The 18,727-nt window shown below is 46.2% G+C and overlaps 1 protein-coding gene across 1 annotated transcript in view; it reads left to right on the top strand.

The window, feature by feature from the left end:
- Window positions 1-9,787: 9,787 nt before the first annotated feature.
- Window positions 9,788-18,727, top strand: part of syngap1a (synaptic Ras GTPase activating protein 1a) — a 703,692-nt gene continuing 694,752 nt past the window's right edge. The window contains exon 1 of the mRNA XM_068009526.1: window positions 9,788-10,248. The gene's annotated coding sequence lies outside the window, so the exon portion shown is untranslated. The remainder of the gene's footprint in view (window positions 10,249-18,727) is intronic.

The raw sequence follows: 18,727 nt of genomic DNA, 5'->3' as shown, positions 1-18,727 counted from the left end.
CTGGGGATATGTGATTACTCTGGGGGGTTATGTGATTACTCTGAGGGTTTTATGATTACTCTGGGGGTTATGTGATTACTCTGAGGGTTTTATGATTACTCTGGGGGTTATGTGATTACTCTGGGGATATGTGATTATTCTGGGGGTTATGTGATTACTCTGGGGATATGTGATTACTCTGGGGGTTTTGTGATTACTCTTGGGGTTATGTGATTATTCTGAGGGTTTTGTGATTACTCTGGGGGTTTTGTGATTACTCTTGGGGTTATGTGATTATTCTGGGAGTTATGTGATTACTCTGAGGGTTATGTGATTACTCCAGGGGTTATGTGATTATTCTGGGATTTATGTGATTACTCTGAGGGTTTTGTGATTACTCTGGGGTTTATGTGATTATTCTGGGATTTATGTGATTACTCTGAGGGTTTTGTGATTACTCTGAGGGTTTTATGATTACTCTGGGGGTTATGTGATTACTCTGGGAGTTATGTGATTACTCTGGGGGCTATGTGATTATTCTGGGATTTATGTGATTACTCTGAGGGTTTTGTGATTACTCTGAGGGTTTTGTGATTACTCTGGGGTTTTGTGATTACTCTGGGAGTTATGTGATTACTCTGGGGGCTATGTGACTATTCTGGGGGTTATGTGATTTTTCTGGAGTTATGTGATTATTCTGGGGATTATGTCATTATTCTGGAAATTGTGTGATTATTCTGGGACTTATGTGATTATTCCGGTGATAAGTGATTATTCTGGGGGATATGTGATTATTCCGAGGGATATTTGATTATTCTGGGGATATGTGTTTATTCTGGGGATATGTGTTTATTCTGGGGATATGTGATCATTCTGCGGATATGTGATCATTCTGCGGATATGTGATCATTCTGCGGATATGTGATCATTCGGCGGATATGTGATCATTCGGCGGATATGTGATTACTCTGGGGATATGTGATCATTCGGCGGATATGTGATCATTCGGCGGATATGTGATTACTCTGGGGGTTATGGGATTATTCTGTGGATATGTGATTACTTTGGGGTTTATGTGATTATTCTGGGGTTTGTGATTATTCTGGGGTTTGTGATTATTCTGGGATATATGATTATTCTGGGGTTTAGGCGATTATTCTGGGGATATGTGATTACTTTGGGGTTTATGTGATTATTCTGGGGTTTGTGATTATTCTGGGGGTTATGTGATTATTCTGGGGTTTGTGATTCTGGGGTTTATGTGATTATTCTGGGGGTTACTGAGGGAAGCAAGAGAGGAAATAGCAGGGGCCTTAACTGATATCTTTGCAGCATCCTTAAACATGGGTGAGGTCCCGGAGGACTGGAGAATTGCTAATGTTGTCCCCTTGTTTAAGAAGGGTAGCAAGGAAAATCCAGGTAATTATAGACCGGTGAGCCTGACGTCAGTGGTAAGGAAGCTGCTGGAGAAGAAACTGAGGGATAGGATCTATTCCCATTTGGAAGAAAATGGGCTTATCAGTGATAGGCAACATGGTTTTGTGCAGGGTAGGTCATGTCTTACCAACTTAATAGAATTCTTTGAGGAAGTGACAAAGTTGATTGATGAGGGAAGGACTGTAGATGTCATATACATGGACTTCAGTAAGGCGTTTGATAAGGTTCCCCATGGTAGGCTGATGGAGAAAGTGAAGGCGCATGGGATCCAGGGTGTACTAGCTAGATGGATAAAGAACTGGCTGGGCAAAGGAGACAGAGAGTAGCAGTGGAAGGGAGTTTCTCAAAATGGAGACATGTGACCAGTGGTGTTCCACAGGGATCCGTGCTGGGACCACTGTTGTTTGTGATATACATAAATGATTTGGAGGAAAGTATAGGTGGTCTGATTAGCAAGTTTGCAGACGACACTAAGATTGGTGGAGTAGCAGATAGTGAAGGGGACTGTCAGAGAATACAGCAGAATATAGATAGATTGGAGAGTTGGGCAGAGAAATGGCAGATGGAGTTCAATCAGGGCAAATGTGAGGTGATGCATTTTGGAAGATCCAATTCAAGAGTGAACTAGACAGTAAATGGAAAAGTCCTGGGGAAAATTGATGTCCAGAGAGATTTGGGTGTTCAGGTCCATTGTTCCCTGAAGGTGGCAACGCAGGTCAATAGAGTGGTCAAGAAGTCATACGGCATGCTTTCCTTCATCGGACGGGGTATTGAGTACAAGGGTTGGCAGGTCATGTTACAGTTGTATAAGACTTTGGTTTGGCCACATTTGGAATACTGCGTGCAGTTCTGGTCGCCACAGTACCAAAAGGATGTAGATGCTTTGGAGAGGGTGCAGAGGAGGTTCACCAGAATGTTGCCTGGTATGAAGGGCGCTAGCTATGAAGAGAGGTTGAGTAGATTAGTATTATTTTCATTCGAAAGACGGAGGTTGAGGGGGGACCTGATTGAGGTGTACAAAATCATGAGAGGTATAGACAGGGTGGATAGCAAGAAGCTTTTTCCCAGAGTGGGGGATTCAATTACTAGGGGTCACGAGTTCAAAGTGAGAGGGGAAAAGTTTAGGGGGGATATGCGTGGAAAGTTCTTTACACAGAGGGTGGTGGGTGCCTGGAACGCATTGCCAGCGGAGGTGGTAGACGCGGGCACGATAGCGTCTTTTAAGACGTATCTAGACAGATACATGAATGGGCAGGAAGCAAAGAGATACAGACCCTTAGAAAATAGGCGACAGGTTTAGATAGAGGATCTGGATCGGCGCAGGCTTGGAGGGCCGAAGGGCCTGTTCCTGTGCTGCAATTTTCTTTGTTCTTTGTTCTTGTTATATGATTATTCTGGGGGTTATGTGATTATTCTGGGGGTTATGTGATTATTCTGGGGGTTATGTGATTATTCTGGGGGTTATGTGATTATTCTGGGGGTTATGTGATTATTCTGGGGGTTTTGTGATTATTCTGGGGGTTTTGTGATTATTCTGGGGGTTTTGTGATTATTCTGGGGTTTGTGATTATTCTGGGGTTTGTGTTTATTCTGGGGTTTGTGATTATTCTGGGGGTTGTGATTATTCTGGGGTTTGTGATTATTCTGGGGTTTGTGATTATTCTGGGGGTTATGTGATTATTCTGGGGTTTGTGATTATTCTGGGGTTTGTGATTATTCTGGGGGTTGTGATTATTCTGGGGTTTGTGATTATTCTGGGGTTTGTGATTATTCTGGGGTTGTGATTATTCTGGGGGTTGTGATTATTCTGGGGTTTGTGATTATTCTGGGGTTTGTGATTATTCTGGGGTTTGTGATTATTCTGGGGTTGTGATTATTCTGGGGGTTTTGTGATTATTCTGGGGGTATGTGATTATTCTGGGGTTTGTGATTATTCTGGGGGTTATGTGATTATTCTGGGGTTTGTGATTATTCTGGGGGTATGTGATTATTCTGGGGTTTGTGATTATTCTGGGGTTTGTGATTATTCTGGGGTTTGTGATTATTCTGGGGTTTGTGATTATTCTGGGGGTTATGTGATTATTCTGGGGGTTATGTGATTATTCTGGGGTTTGTGATTATTCTGGGGTTTGTGATTATTCTGGGGGGTTTGTGATTATTCTGGGGTTTGTGATTATTCTGGGGTTTGTGATTATTCTGGGGGTTGTGATTATTCTGGGGTTTGTGATTATTCTGGGGGTTGTGATTATTCTGGGGTTTGTGATTATTCTGGGGTTTGTGATTATTCTGGGCTTTGTGATTATTCTGGGGGTTGTGATTATTCTGGGGTTTGTGATTATTCTGGGGGTTGTGATTATTCTGGGGTTATGTGTTTATTCTGGGGTTTGTGATTATTCTGGGGTTTGTGATTATTCTGGGGGTTATATGATTATTCTGGGGTTTGTGATTATTCTGGGGGTTTTGTGATTATTCTGGGGGTTATGTGATTATTCTGGGGGTTATGTGTTTATTCTGGGGTTTGTGATTATTCTGGGGGTCATATGATTATTCTGGGGGTTGTGATTATTCTGGGGTTTGTGATTATTCTGGGGTTTGTGATTATTCTGGGCTTTGTGATTATTCTGGGGTTTATGTGATTATTCTGGGGGTTATGTGATTATTCTGGGGTTTATGTGATTATTCTGGGGGTTATGTGATTATTCTGGGGTTTATGTGATTATTCTGGGGTTTATGTGATTATTCTGGGATTTGTGATTATTCTGGGGGTTATGTGATTATTCTGGGGTTTATGTGATTATTCTGGGGGTTATGTGATTATTCTGGGGTTTGTGATTATTCTGGGGTTTGTGATTATTCTGGGGTTTATGTGATTATTCTGGGATTTGTGATTATTCTGGGGGTTATGTGATTATTCTGGGGGTAAAGTGATTATTCTGGGATTTGTGATTATTCTGGGATTTGTGATTATTCTGGGGGTTATGTGATTATTCTGGGGTTTGTGATTATTCTGGGTTATGTGATTATTCTGGGGGTTATGTGATTATTCTGGGATTTGTGATTATTCTGGGATTTGTGATTATTCTGGGGGTTATGTGATTATTCTGGGGTTTGTGATTATTCTGGGGGTTATGTGATTATTCTGGGGTTTGTGATTATTCTGGGATTTGTGATTATTCTGGGGGTTATGTGATTATTCTGGGGTTTATGTGATTATTCTGGGGGTTATGTGATTATTCTGGGGGTTTTGTGATTATTCTGGGGTTTATGTGATTATTCTGGGGGTTATGTGATTATTCTGGGGTTATGTGCTTATTCTGGGGTTTGTGATTATTCTGGGGGTTATATGATTATTCTGGGGGTTGTGATTATTCTGGGGTTTGTGATTATTCTGGGGGTTATGTGATTATTCTGGGGTTTGTGATTATTCTGGGGTTTATGTGATTATTCTGGGATTTGTGATTATTCTGGGGGTTATGTGTTTATTCTGGGGGTTATGTGATTATTCTGGGGGTTATGTGATTATTCTGGGATTTGTGATTATTCTGGGATTTGTGATTATTCTGGGGGTTATGTGATTATTCTGGGGTTTGTGATTATTCTGGGATTTGTGATTATTCTGGGGGTTATGTGATTATTCTGGGGTTTGTGATTATTCTGGGATTTGTGATTATTCTGGGGGTTATGTGATTATTCTGGGGTTTATGTGATTATTCTGGGGGTTATGTGATTATTCTGGGATTTGTGATTATTCTGGGGGTTATATGATTATTCCGGGGTTTGTGATTATTCTGGGGGTTATATGATTATTTTGGGATTCGTGATTATTCTGGGATTTGTGATTATTCTGGGATTTGTGATTATTCTGGGGGTTATGTGATTATTCTGGGGTTTGTGATTATTCTGGGGGTTATGTGATTATTCTGGGGTTTGTGATTATTCTGGGGGTTATATGATTATTTTGGGATTTGTGATTATTCTGGGATTTGTGATTATTCTGGGGGTTAGATGATTATTCCGGGGTTTGTGATTATTCTGGGGGTTATATGATTATTTTGGGATTTGTGGTTATTCTGGGGTTTGTGATTATTCTGGGGTTTGTGATTATTCTGGGGTTTGTGATTATTCTGGGGTTTGTGATTATTCTGGGGGTTATATGATTATTTTGGGATTTGTGATTATTCTGGGATTTGTGATTATTCTGGGGTTTGTGATTATTCTGGGGGTTATGTGATTATTCTGGGGTTTGTGATTATTCTGGGGGTTATGTGATTATTCTGGGGGTTATATGATTATTTTGGGATTTGTGATTATTCTGGGATTTGTGATTATTCTGGGGTTTGTGATTATTCTGGGGGTTATATGATTATTCTGGGGTTTGTGATTATTCTGGGGGTTATATGATTATTTTGGGATTTGTGATTATTCTGGGATTTGTGATTATTCTGGGGGTTATGTGATTATTCTGGGATTTGTGATTATTCTGGGGGTTATGTGATTATTTTGGGATTTGTGATTATTCTGGGATTTGTGATTATTCTGGGGGTTATATGATTATTCCGGGGTTTGTGATTATTCTGGGGGTTATATGATTATTTTGGGATTTGTGGTTATTCTGGGGTTTGTGATTATTCTGGGGTTTGTGATTATTCTGGGGGTTATGTGATTATTCTGGGGTTTGTGATTATTCTGGGGTTTGTGATTATTCTGGGGTTTGTGATTATTCTGGGGGTTATGTGATTATTCTGGGGTTTGTGATTATTCTGGGGTTTGTGATTATTCTGGGGTTTGTGATTATTCTGGGGTTTGTGATTATTCTGGGGTTTGTGATTATTCTGGGGTTTGTGATTATTCTGGGGGTTATATGATTATTCTGGGGGTTATGTGATTATTCTGGGATTTGTGATTATTCTGGGGTTTGTGATTATTCTGGGGTTTGTGATTATTCTGAGGTTTGTGATTATTCTGGGGTTTGTGATTATTCTGGGATTTGTGATTATTCTGAGGTTTGTGATTATTCTGGGATTTGTGATTATTCTGGGGTTTGTGATTATTCTGGGATTTGTGATTGATAACACTAGGGGGTATATGATTACTCCGGTGGATAAGTGATTTCCCTGGGCAAATTTGAGGAATTTGTTATAGGTGTTCAAAATCAGGAGGGGTCTAGACTGAGTAGTTAGAAGAAAGCTGTTCCCATTGGCAGAAGGGTCGCGAACCGGAGGATTGGGAAAAGTGGCAACGGCAACGGTTAGGATCTGAAATGCACTGCTTGAGAGTGTGGTGGAGACCTTCCACAGGCCAATTCTGGCTTTCAGAAGGGAATTGGATAAGAACCTGAAGAGAAACAATTTGCAGGGATACTTTGCAGGGGAGTGGGACTATTTGAGTTGCTCTTGCAGAGAGCTGGCATGGACATGATGGGCCAAATGGCCTCCTTCTGTGCTGTAAGCATTCTGTGATTCTTATGGTGGGGCAGCCCAGAACCAGGGGCCATAATCTTAGTGCTAGGCTGCTCTGGGGCGATGTCAGGAAGCAGTCCTTCATGTTTCAGAACGACAGCAGGGAGATGGAGTTAAGATGCAAATCAGACATGATCTCATTGAATGGTGGTACAGGCTCAAGAGGGGATGAATGGCCTCCCCTTGTTTGTCATGTCAACCGCGGGTATGCCAGAATACACGCGGTAATTTAAAGGTTAAAATTACTGGTGTTTTAAAAAAAAGGAGCAGAGAAGACGGGTTGCTAGGCAACATACCAGCGGAATAATAATAAAGAAAGAGAGCAGGACGAGGCAGTTCGACAGCCGTGCGGAATTGCAGAGAGCGAATTGAAATGAACATCACTTCCCTGGTGCGTGAGAAGCGGCGGCGGAGACGGAGCAGTAACCGTGGACTGGTTCCTCGGGATTCGGATCCTTCCTCGCAATCGCCACCCCTCCCTGTCTCTTTCCGGCGCGCAGGGCCGAGCGGAGAAGGAAGGACACCTTCACTGAACAAGGGTATGAGGCACTGGAGAAGGTGCAATAAACCAATTTGCAAGGATGACGTCAGAGCTGACAGAGTAAAAGTAAGAAAGAAAGACTTGCATTTATATAGCGCCTTTCACAGCCTCAGCATGTCCGAAAGTGCTTTATAGCCAATGGACTACTTTTGAAGTGTAGTCATGGTTGCAATGTAGGAAGCGCGGCAGCCAATTTGCGCACAGCAAGCTCCCACAAACAGCAATGAGATAATGACCAGATGATCTGTTTTCTTTTAAAGTAATACTGGTTGTTTGGATCAATATTGGTCCAGGACACTGCAGAGAACTCCCCTGCTCCTCTTAAATAGTGACATGGGACTTTTTACAGTCCACCTGAGAGGGCAGACAGGGCCTCAGTTTAGCATCTCATCCAAAAGACAGCACCTCCAACAGTGCAGCACTCCCTCAGTACTGCACTCAATTTTGGTTCTCTACTTTCCAGAGTGGGACTTGAACCTGTGACCTACAGGTGAGAGGGGTAACCCACTGAGCCGTGGTCGGTATAGTACAGCTATGAGGAAAGATTGAACAGAGCGGGGCTGTTTGGGTGATCAGATGGCGGTCTTTGAAATTACGAAGGGGTTTAATAGGCGAGACGTAGAGAGAACGTTTTCACTGGCCGGGCGAGACCAGAACTAGGGTCCTTAAATATAAGATGGTCAACAGTAAATCCAATCGGGAATTCAGGAGAAACTTCCTTACCCAGAGAGTGGTGAGAATGTGCAACTTGTTACCGCATGGAGTGGTTAAGGTGAATGACGTAGATGCCTTTAAGGGGAAGCTCGATAGCAACATGAGGGAGAAAGGAATAGAAAGATATGCTGATAGGGTTAGACGAAGAAGGGCGTGAGGATAAACACTGGCACGGACTAGTTGGGCCGAAGGGCCTGTTCCTCTGCTATAAAGTTGTATGTAATTCTACATGGCCCTGTCTTCATCAGTCCTGCCACAGCCTGGGATGGGGTGTGCAGTGGATGGGCAGAGCTTGCACATGGGTGAGCGCCCGCAATTGAGAGACCACCCCCCTCCCCCGCCCCCCCCCTCCCCAACATCCCCCCATCCACCAAAGGTGGGGGCTGAGTCCCATGCAAGCCGATAGAGAACAGACGTGGTGGAATTGCACGGGTTTTAAAACAGTCCGGTCAGGTATTGGTCCAGAGATTGCTGCAACGGGGTTTGACTTTCCTTTACCTTGCCTTTCCATTCAAAAATTGCTTTGCTGTGCAAACTGGTAGCATTGCTTACCCAGAGAGCGGCGACAGGTTGAGCAAGGGCAACAGAACATCTGGGACCTGGATGAGTGATGGGACCAACAGTCCATCTTCTGAATCAATGAGATTTTAAGATAAAGATGCAGAGGGATGATGGAGGTGGAAATAAGGTGAATTAGAGTCAAAAATCAGGAGAGGGAAATAAAGACAAGGAAAGGAAAATTGGATTAAGAGAGAAAAACAGAGACAGAAAGGAAAAGTAAGAAAAAGAACTCGGTTTAAATTTCAGAAACCTCGAGGAACGATTTACTACTTCAAGGGACTGGGGCTCCACAGTTTCAGTCGGTCCCTTTCTGAGATGGAGAGGTTAAATGGCATCGCAGGAACATAAAATCTTGTCGTTAAAGGGGTCCTTTAAGTAACGGCCCTGACTTTCTGCAGCAGGTTTAATTCATTTCAGCAGCGCAAATTAAACTCACGGCGGGGAGTTTGAGGACGAGCTGGCATTCTTCCGAGCGACGAAAGGCGGGGAGTAAATCGTCCAGTAACTTGTGGCGATTCGCAATTCGCACTGTTTCTCTCGCTCGCCACCATTTTCTGGGTGTGTTTATTTTACAGACTAGTAACGTTGAGTACCATTAAGACTTGCCGTTATTATTTCATGCCATTGTGTCAAGGGGACATTTACTTGCTGGGCTAAATTCTTAACATGGGTGCGTGGACTGCAGCCATCTCTCCCCTCGCTCAATTTTGCAGAGATTAATTGCTGCTGATACTGTTACTAGGTAACAAGGCAACTGCGTTGAAACAATCACAGCTTACACCTTTAACTAAAAATAAAACTCCCTCTCCTACCTCCCCAACCCTGCATCGCCCCCACACCACAACCTTCTGCCTGTCAGCTTGCTGCCTTTACAATCAGGCAGCACTCACAGGGGTTAAAGGTCATCGTCGTGGGCTTTCTGGTTGCCATGGAGAGGGAGGGAAGAGTCTTCTCCTGGGAGTCAGCTTTCCAATTGGCTGAATCTGAAGAATGAGAGGAATGATGCCCTTTTTTTTTGTTTGGGAAATAACCATCTGGGATGAAAGTGCAGGGGTGGGAGAGAGAGAGAGAGAGAGGAGGGGGAGGAGGAGGAAGGGAAGGGAACGAAATGTTTGTGTGGCTTCCTCTCTCTCGCTCTGTGACAGTGGAACTGCTCATTGAAGGAGGAAGTGTGGAGCGAGGGAGAGGAGGACGGAAGGAGAGAGAGAGGAGGAGAGATAAAGAAACGAATGACACCTCCTCGTTCTCCTGGCTGTGTGCGGTCCCTTTGCGTGTGTTCCCGTGGTTTTGGCAGGCAGCCGAGGTCTTGGCAAGGGGGCTGCTTTGAGTGCTGGGGTGAAAATGGAGGTCGGGTAGTTACACAGGAGTCAGACCTGCGAAAAAGCCAAAGGGGTTGGTGGTGGTGGCAGGGTAGGGGTGGTGAGTCGCTGCAGGGGGGAGAACTGGGTAGTGATGGGCTGTCAGCAACACAGAGAGGTGGATGGAAACAGGCACCAAGCCTCAATGTCACCCTGACAGGACCCAATACATAGTGAGCAGGCAGCAGAGAGCTTGCAGGTAAGCACGTTGGTTAACCCTATCTTTTCATGCAGTGTTAGATTTGGTCTGCCTTTTAATTCCTCTTGTATCCAAAATGGTGGGAGCTTGCCTGAGGCTAAATTATTCTTCTAATTGCTATCTTGCATTATTCTTCATCTGTGGATATATGCCTTTAGATATTACGTAGATGTACGTGCTCCCCATGAATTCTTGTAGTCTATGGGCTCCCTCTATTATCACTGATATTATCGCATCGTAAGATAGAGGGCAGAAACAGTTAGTGTTCTTAACGGGAACCCGTGGAAAAAAAAATTAGCGACAACAGAATGTTAAAAAATAATCTATAAGGTGAAGGACACCCCACATTAAAATTAACACAAATTCACGAGTAATTACAGAGAGGAGCTGGAACAAGTTCTCCAAGAGCTGCTTAAAAAGCCATGACGGCATTTGTAATTGTAATCTGCCTCCCATCACTCCTCCACTCTCATTATTCTATATATAAACCATCTGAACCCCTCGATTAGATTCCAGTCTGTAACTCACTCCCAGGTATCCATTATTCTATATATAAACCATCTGAACCCCTCGATTAGATTCCAGTCTGTAACTCACTCCCAGGTATCCATTATTCTATATATAAACCATCTGAACCCCTCGATTAGATTCCAGTCTGTAACTCACTCCCAGGTATCCATTATTCTATATATAACCCATCTGAACCCCTCGATTAGATTCCAGTCTGTAACTCACTTCCAGGTATCCATTATTCTATATATAAACCATCTGAACCCCTCGATTAGATTCCAGTCTGTAACTCACTCCCAGGTATCCATTATTCTATATATAACCCATCTGAACCCCTCGATTAGATTCCAGTCTGTAACTCACTCCCAGGTATCCATTATTCTATATATAACCCATCTGAACCCCTCGATTAGATTCCAGTCTGTAACTCACTCCCAGGTATCCATTATTCTATATATAACCCATCTGAACCCCTCGATTAGATTCCAGTCTGTAACTCACTCCCAGGTATCCATTATTCTATATATAACCCATCTGAACCCCTCGATTAGATTCTAGCCTGTAACTCACTCACAGGTATCCATTATTCTATATATAACCCATCTGAACCCCTCGATTAGATTCCAGTCTGTAACTCACTCACAGGTATCCATTATTCTATATATAAACCATTTGAACCCCTCGATTAGATTCCAGTCTGTAACTCACTCCCAGATATCCATGATTCTATAAATAACCCATCTGAACCCCTCGATTAGATTCCAGCCTGTAACTCACTCCCAGGTATCCATTATTCTGTATATAAACCAACTGATCCCCTCGATTAGATTCCAGTCTGTAGCTCACTCCCAGGTATCCATTATTCTATATATAAACCATCTGAACCCCTCGATTAGATTCCAGTCTGTAGCTCACTCCCAGGTATCCATTATTCTGTATATATACCATCTGAACCCCTCGATTAGATTCCAGCCTGTAACTCACTCCCAGGTATCCATTATTCTGTATATAAACCAACTGATCCCCTCGATTAGATTCCAGTCTGTAGCTCACTCCCAGGTATCCATTATTCTATATATAAACCATCTGAACCCCTCGATTAGATTCCAGTCTGTAACTCACTCCCAGTTATTACTAGTAAGGTCACTCCAAGCTTATGGACTATATTCTTGGTCCAGTGAGAGCCTTTGTTTCTTTTTTTTTTGAGGACTGCCTCACAGAAAATTGAGTGTGACGCGTTAAGTGTGAGGGACAGGAAATGTGTTCCGCATTGTTTTTGGACGCGATGTTCGTGGTTACATTATGGTTGGCCCCAATGTTGTGTCACCGGGAGCCGCACTCACTCCCAGAAGCCACTCTTCTACCCACTGCTTGCCTTGGCCTATGCCTTACCTTGTAGTTGACGGAGAGAAACTGTTGCCTATGGTGGGGGTAGCCGAGAACATGGGGGCATAATCTCAAAATTAGAGCTAGGCAATTCATTGGTGATCTGGGAAGCACTTCTTCCGCACCACCCCACATCTCCGCCCCCCTGCCCCCCCACCCCCGTGCAATTATGATGCCTAGATCTTTCCTGATTCCAGTTCCTTCGGACTGTCAGACTCAATCACTCCTCTTGGTCATCTCTCCTGATGATGCCATCAGACACACTGTTGCATAAACATCAACAGGAATTGGAAACTGGTCATCATCAAAACTGTTCTGTATCAAAGTCTTCCTGCTTCCAAGAATCATTATGTTGAATTTTTAGCACGGAAACAGGCCATTTGGCCAAATTTTACGCCGTGAGTGGTAATGACCTGGAACTCTCTGTGTATAAGGGTGGTGGAAGCGGAGACAATGAATGATTTCAAAAGGAAATTGGATGGGCACTTGAGGGAAATAAACTTACACAACTCTGGGGATAAGAGTGGAGGAATGGGACCAACTGGATTGCTCTACAGAGAGCTGGTAAGGAGTCAATGGGCTGAATGGCCCTCCTCCTATGCCATAATGACTCTGACCCAAGGAACACGAAGAGGCCATTCAGCCCATCAAAACTGTTCCACCACTCAGCTAAATCATGGCAAGTCTGGACCTCAAGCCCGCTTCCCCGTTTTTGCTCCATACCTTTGCCCAACAAAAATCTGTTGATCACAGTCGTGAAAAGCTCCAATTGACCCCCCAGCCTCAACAGTGTTTTGGAGGAGAGAGATCTGGCCCACTAAACCCGATTGCGTCGTGCCCATATTTTCCGCACTGAGGGTGCCGTTTTGGGTCCAAAAAGTCATCTACAGTGCGCGTGCAGATTCCTGGTGCTATCCCCACCGCACTCCAGTTTGGTTCGTGCGGCTGTAGGGACTGCGTGACGGAATTATGCAGATTAGGCATATCAAGATGGCCTGAGTGCTCCAGCTAACACCCTCTCTTAACCTTGCGCAACTGAACATGCGTTCAGCAGCAGGAATGAACCCCCCTCGCCCCCCCCACCCCCGACCCCGCACAAGCTGCATTTAAAGGGATCAACAACTGCGTGCAGGATAGTTGCTGATCAATTTCTCCGGCCGTTGTTGAGTTTGTGGAAGTGCTTGCTGAAGTCTACAGAGAGTGGTGTGGCATGTGCTGGAGGTCTTGGTTCTCACTTCAAGGCTCCTGCTCTGACCACTTGCGCCTAGTCGTGGGTGCAGTAGTTTCCATCCCCTTTGGCCTATAGCACGAAAGTGGAGAATGAGCAGAGGAAACATGGAGCAGCACTCGAAGAGGGACGAGGTGGAGAGGGAGAAGGGCTCTCAGCAAGAGGCCATATCCCAGGGCATCCAAGGGAGCAATTCTCCTATTGGACCTCAGCAAGGAACAATGTGCCGGATGTCTGTGCTTGATCACGGAGGCGCTCACTAAAATCTGCCACTTGTTGCAGTCCAAACTGCAGCTCCAGAGCAGGACGGTGATGGCATTTCCAGTGGTTGTGAAGGGGAACATGGCCATGAACAGGCTCGTCCCAGGCTGGCGCAGGTGATTTTTGTACCATATCCCAGTTTGCCGTCCATTCTTGCATCAGGGAGGTCACTGAGGCTTTCTGTATATGAACAGAGCTGGTCGGCAGCCCGAGTGAGCACACGGCTTCGCCATGGTCTCCCCATGGCCCAGTGCGCCATTGACTGCACGCATACGCAGGCGCCATCGGTAAATTCTGAGGTCTGCCACGATGAGAAAGGATTCCACTTCCTCAACGCCCAGCTGGTGGGCGACCATGCACAAGGCTTCATGCGGGCCAGTGCTCCGCTATCCTGTCACGACACCTTCGCTCTGCAGCAGTTCACCTGTGCCATCTGCATTGGAACCACCTCGACAGACCAGAAGGTGGTGACTGGGTGGCACGGGCTACCCGCTGACCGCCTGGCCCGTGAGTGCGGTGCGCCACCCGTACGCATGTGAGCAGCATGCATGTGGCAAAAGCCCGCGCTGCCACACGAAATGCCGTCGGGCAGACCGTTGCGGGCGGGGTGCTTCAGCAGTGCTTTCGCTGCCTCGACCACTCTGGAAGAGCCCCGCAGTACTTGCCAAAGTGCATGCTGCACACGTGCCCTGCACAATCTGGTCATCGTGAGGGCAAAGCCGCGAGCTTTTTATAGCAAGTTGGTGAGGAGGCGAAGGAGGATGAGGAGGAAGGGAGGAGGCAATAACACATTTCCTTTCTGGTTGAGCTATCCGTGATCAGCTCATCAGACTGTGGCACTAGTGAACGTAACTCCGGTTTCCCCCTTCACCAACATTCTCACACGGCAGTACCTCAGCGGCTGCAGCATGCCTGATGGTTGGTTGCTGACTTTCCGTGGGTGGAGACTGCAGATGGCTTTGCAGGATGACCTCACATAGCTCTGACCCTGGAAGCCCAGAAGGCCCGGCTTTGAATTGCATCCCCTTGGAATGGGCGGCGGCAATCTGGGCTTGCTGGCTGACCCGCAGCAGTAAGGACAATAGTGCAGTGGCAGGGGTGGGAGGACGAATGCTGTCATTCTGACAGAGAGAGAGAGATATCAGCAGGTTCATGCTCCACACTGCTACTGCCCCTCCCACAGGGTGGGTGGGGGGGGCACCTCGGCAAACCTACCAATGTATTGGAGGCCATATTGCTGTGAGACCTCGTAAAGCCCTTAAGCACACTGGTATCTGTCGCTTTGATAGCAGCAGTCTGAGCTCGTGTGGCAGCAAACTGGGCTTTCACGACCTCGGTCTGGGTTTGCACTGCTCAACCAGGTACTGGGCAGCCTCTGCTTGTGCTGCACTGGAATCAGAAAAATCAGCTATCAGATGTTGCATCATGGTTGGGTCCGAATGTATGTCCATGGACTTGGCCCCCACCTCTACACTGGAAAGGATGGGCCCCCCGGGGTCTGTGCAAAGGCCCGCGCCAAGTTGGTGCCAGACCTCTCCATTCTGGCAGATCTGTCGATGCATCAAACTTTTCAGTGTGTGCGCGCATCAGCTTTTATTTGTACGCCACCCGATTGAAGTCTCTCATCTGAGCCCTCTGCAGCAGAACTCGTCTGCAGCCTCGTCCTCCAGCGAGCTGGCACCTGCCCTACCCTCGGCCCCTGCCCCGGCTGCCGCGCGCTCATGCCCAGTGTCACACCACATGCAGATCCCGCTTGTAAGCTGCCCTCTGAAGTCCGTGCTGTGCCAGTATGTGAGCTGGTGGCCGCGAGTGTGAGATCGAGTGGTGTTTCTTTGTCATCAGTATCTTCCTGCTTTCTTGTCTCCCTCTCTTCATCCACTGCCTGGTCAGGTTGCAGTTCTTGGGTCAAGGAGAAAGGGCACAAGGGTAGGGTTGTGGTGAGGGGATGTGGGGGAAAAGCAAGAGGTGCAAGCGTACACCATGTGCAGCTTCTAAATTAGAAGAGATTGTGGGATAAGGGGGAATTGGGATGTGTGAAGTGGAGTAGATATGCGGATACCATCATCTTTGATAGTTTTAGCCCTGCTGCTGGCTACGACCTCAGTCATGGCCTCTCCAGTGATAGCGAGCACTGTCTCCCTCCGGGGTTAAGGACATTCAGCCCCAGCCACCTTACTGGTTAGGTCATGCTTTCTCTGGTTGGGTGCCACACTGTTTAGTAGCAATGTCTGCTTTGGCTCAGTGAGCACGCTCACTTCTCAGTTAGCAGGTTGTGGGTTCAAGTTCCATGCCAGGATTTGAGTACAAAAGTTTAGGCGGACATTCCAGTGCAATAGTGAGGGAGTGCGGCAGAGGCACTGGCGGAGGGGCAGCATGAGGGAGTGCGGCCCTGCCGGAGGGGCAGCATGAGGGAGTGCAGCACTGACGGAGGGGCTGTCTTTCAGATGAAATATCCTCTCGTGTGCATGTGAAGGTTCCCATGCTGCCATTTTGAAGAGGAGTGGGGGAGTTATCCCCAGTGTCCTGGCCAATTTGTATCCTTCAATCGACATTATAAAAACAGATGATCTTGTCATTATCACATTGCTGTTTGTGGGAGCTTGCTGTGCACAGATTGGCTGCTACGTTTCCTGCATTATAACACTTCAAAAGTACTTCATTGGCTGTAAAGCACTTTGGGACATCCTGAGGATGAGAAAGGTGCTATATGAATGCAAGTCTTTCTTTCAAGAGAGAGGAAAGTGTGTCAATGAGAGTGGTGCAATACATTTGGGTGATGTGGCTGTCATTGTTCAAAAGCTGGGAATGTGTGCAAGATGTGGGTGAGGCTTGCAGTAATGCTGTGTTTGTGAGGATGACGGACAGCCGAGATTCCTGATCGATAGAGATTGTTGGTAGGTGAGTAATGGAGCTGTGGTGCTTTGAACAATGTGTGAGGCTAATGGAGTAGTTAGTGGGAGGTGGCATTTGTAGATGCATTTACCGACCTTGATCACTCGTGTAAGATCATTGAACTTCTTGCTGCACTGTGTCCAGGTCCTTGGGGCTGCACTGCTGACATTGACCACCATGGCCATCTGCTCCGACCGCCTTCAGTGAGTTTGCCAGGTGGGCCCCCTGGCCCCCTGTGATTAGGTGACATCTCTCGGCGTCTCCACGACCAAGGCTTCCAGTGCCGCATCGGAAAACCTTCGAGCGCTGTCTGTTACGGTGTGCCATAATTCATTGTTCTTTTTGCTCGGGCTCTCTTCTGCAACCAGTTCCAGCACCTGCTTCAGACAGAATGTACTTCCCCTTGAAGAGGCGCAGGCCTCTCACGATTCTGCGCCCCCTTGCTCAGGCATGCAGCCACTGAGCTGAGCGATGGCTGCACACCTCAATCATTTGAATGAGCAGACAGCACAAAGTTTGCATGCTGCCTGCCTTGGAAGCATCCTGTCCGGGTTAATCACGTATTGCCTTACACAATTTCGACGACCTGTTGTGTGGAAAAAAGAACCCTCGCTATTTTCACTCCTGAACAACCTAACTCTAATTTAAGCTTGTGCCCTCTGGATTCCCCTGTCTTGAGAAATAGTTTCTCCACATATACCCAATTGAACCACTGAATCAGATCAAGCAGATTGCCCTCTCAATGTTCTTCAATCAAGCCAAGTTAATACGAGCTTTCCGAAGCATTCCATGTCCCAGCTTCCACATGAAGAATAGCAAGCTGTGCCAATAATGCAATGCAAACCAGTGCCCATGTTATCATCACCCAGCAAGGAGTGAATGGCAAAGGACACAAGAGCAGGGGAAAGGCAAAGTAAAGGTAAAAGACAATCCCAGCAGTGATGGCTTGTTGAAAATGGTCAGGATTTGGGAGGCTACTCGTTGGGGCTTTGGTTCGAAGCAGTAGGTAGGGCTCCCTTCTTTCCAATGAAGTCCGAAGGGCAAAAACCAAACACTGTGGATGCTGGAAATCCAAACTAAAAACAGAAAATGCTCATCAGATCTCCCGAGAGAGAGAAACAGAGTTGTCCTTTCATCAGAACTGGAAAAGGACATTAGAGACGTAACAGACTTTGAGCAGGTACAGAGCCCAGCAAAGGGCAGAGCAGAGGAAAGAACTAAAGGGAAGGTCTGTGAGAGGATGGAAAGCAGGAGGGATGAAAGGACAAAAGGGGTGAAAGGCAAAACAAGAGTGGTAAGGGGACAATGATGGAAGCAAAAGATGGGTGTGGAGCGGCTGTGAATGGGTTTAGCAGAATCATGACCAGCACCAACTGACCGGGAAAATGGTTGGTACTGATCTGAGATAGATACACTCGATGTTGAGTCAGCTGTAAAGTGAAAGATGATGTGCTGTTCCTTGACCTCCTGTTGAGCTTCATTGGAATAAAGAGGCCGGGACAGAAGGTTGGGGTTGGAGTGGGAGGTGGAAAGATCCTGCATGGGCCATAGAGAGTCCAAGAGTCATAGAGTTTTACAGCACAGAAACAGGCCCTTCGGCCCAACACGCCTGTGCTGATCATCATTCACCCGACCTAACTAATCCCATTTCCCTGCACTTGGCCGGTAGCCTTGTATGTTTTGGCGTTTCAAGTGCTCATCTAAATACTTCTTGAATGTTGAGTGTTCCTGCCTCGACCACCTCTTCAGTCAGTGTGTTCCAGATTCCAACCACCCTCTGGGTAAAAAAATTCTTCCTCAACTCCCCTCTAAACCTTCTGCCCCTTACATGAAATCTGTGCCTCCCTAGTGATTGACCCGTCCGCGAAGGGATAAAAGTTTCTTCCTATCTATGCCCCTCATAATTTTATATACTTCATTCAGGTCCCCCCTTAGCCTTCTCCGCTCCAAGGAAAACAACCCTAGCCTATCCAGTCTCTCTTCATAGCTGAAATGCTCCAGCCCAGGCAACATCCTGGTGAATCTCCTCTGCACCCTCTCCAGTGCAATCACATCCTTCCTATAGTGTGGTGACCAGAACTGTACACAGTACTCCAGCTGTGGCCTAGCTAGTGTTTTATACAGCTCCATCATAACCTCCCTGCTCTTATATTCTATGCCTCGGCTAATAAAGGCAAGTAACCTGTATGCCTGCCTAACCAC

This window comes from Heterodontus francisci, chromosome 29 (genome assembly GCF_036365525.1).
Source record: "Heterodontus francisci isolate sHetFra1 chromosome 29, sHetFra1.hap1, whole genome shotgun sequence".
Classification (NCBI taxonomy): domain Eukaryota; kingdom Metazoa; phylum Chordata; class Chondrichthyes; order Heterodontiformes; family Heterodontidae; genus Heterodontus; species Heterodontus francisci.
Note: the sequence above shows the minus strand (reverse complement) of the source record. Positions and strands in the feature narration are given on the sequence as shown.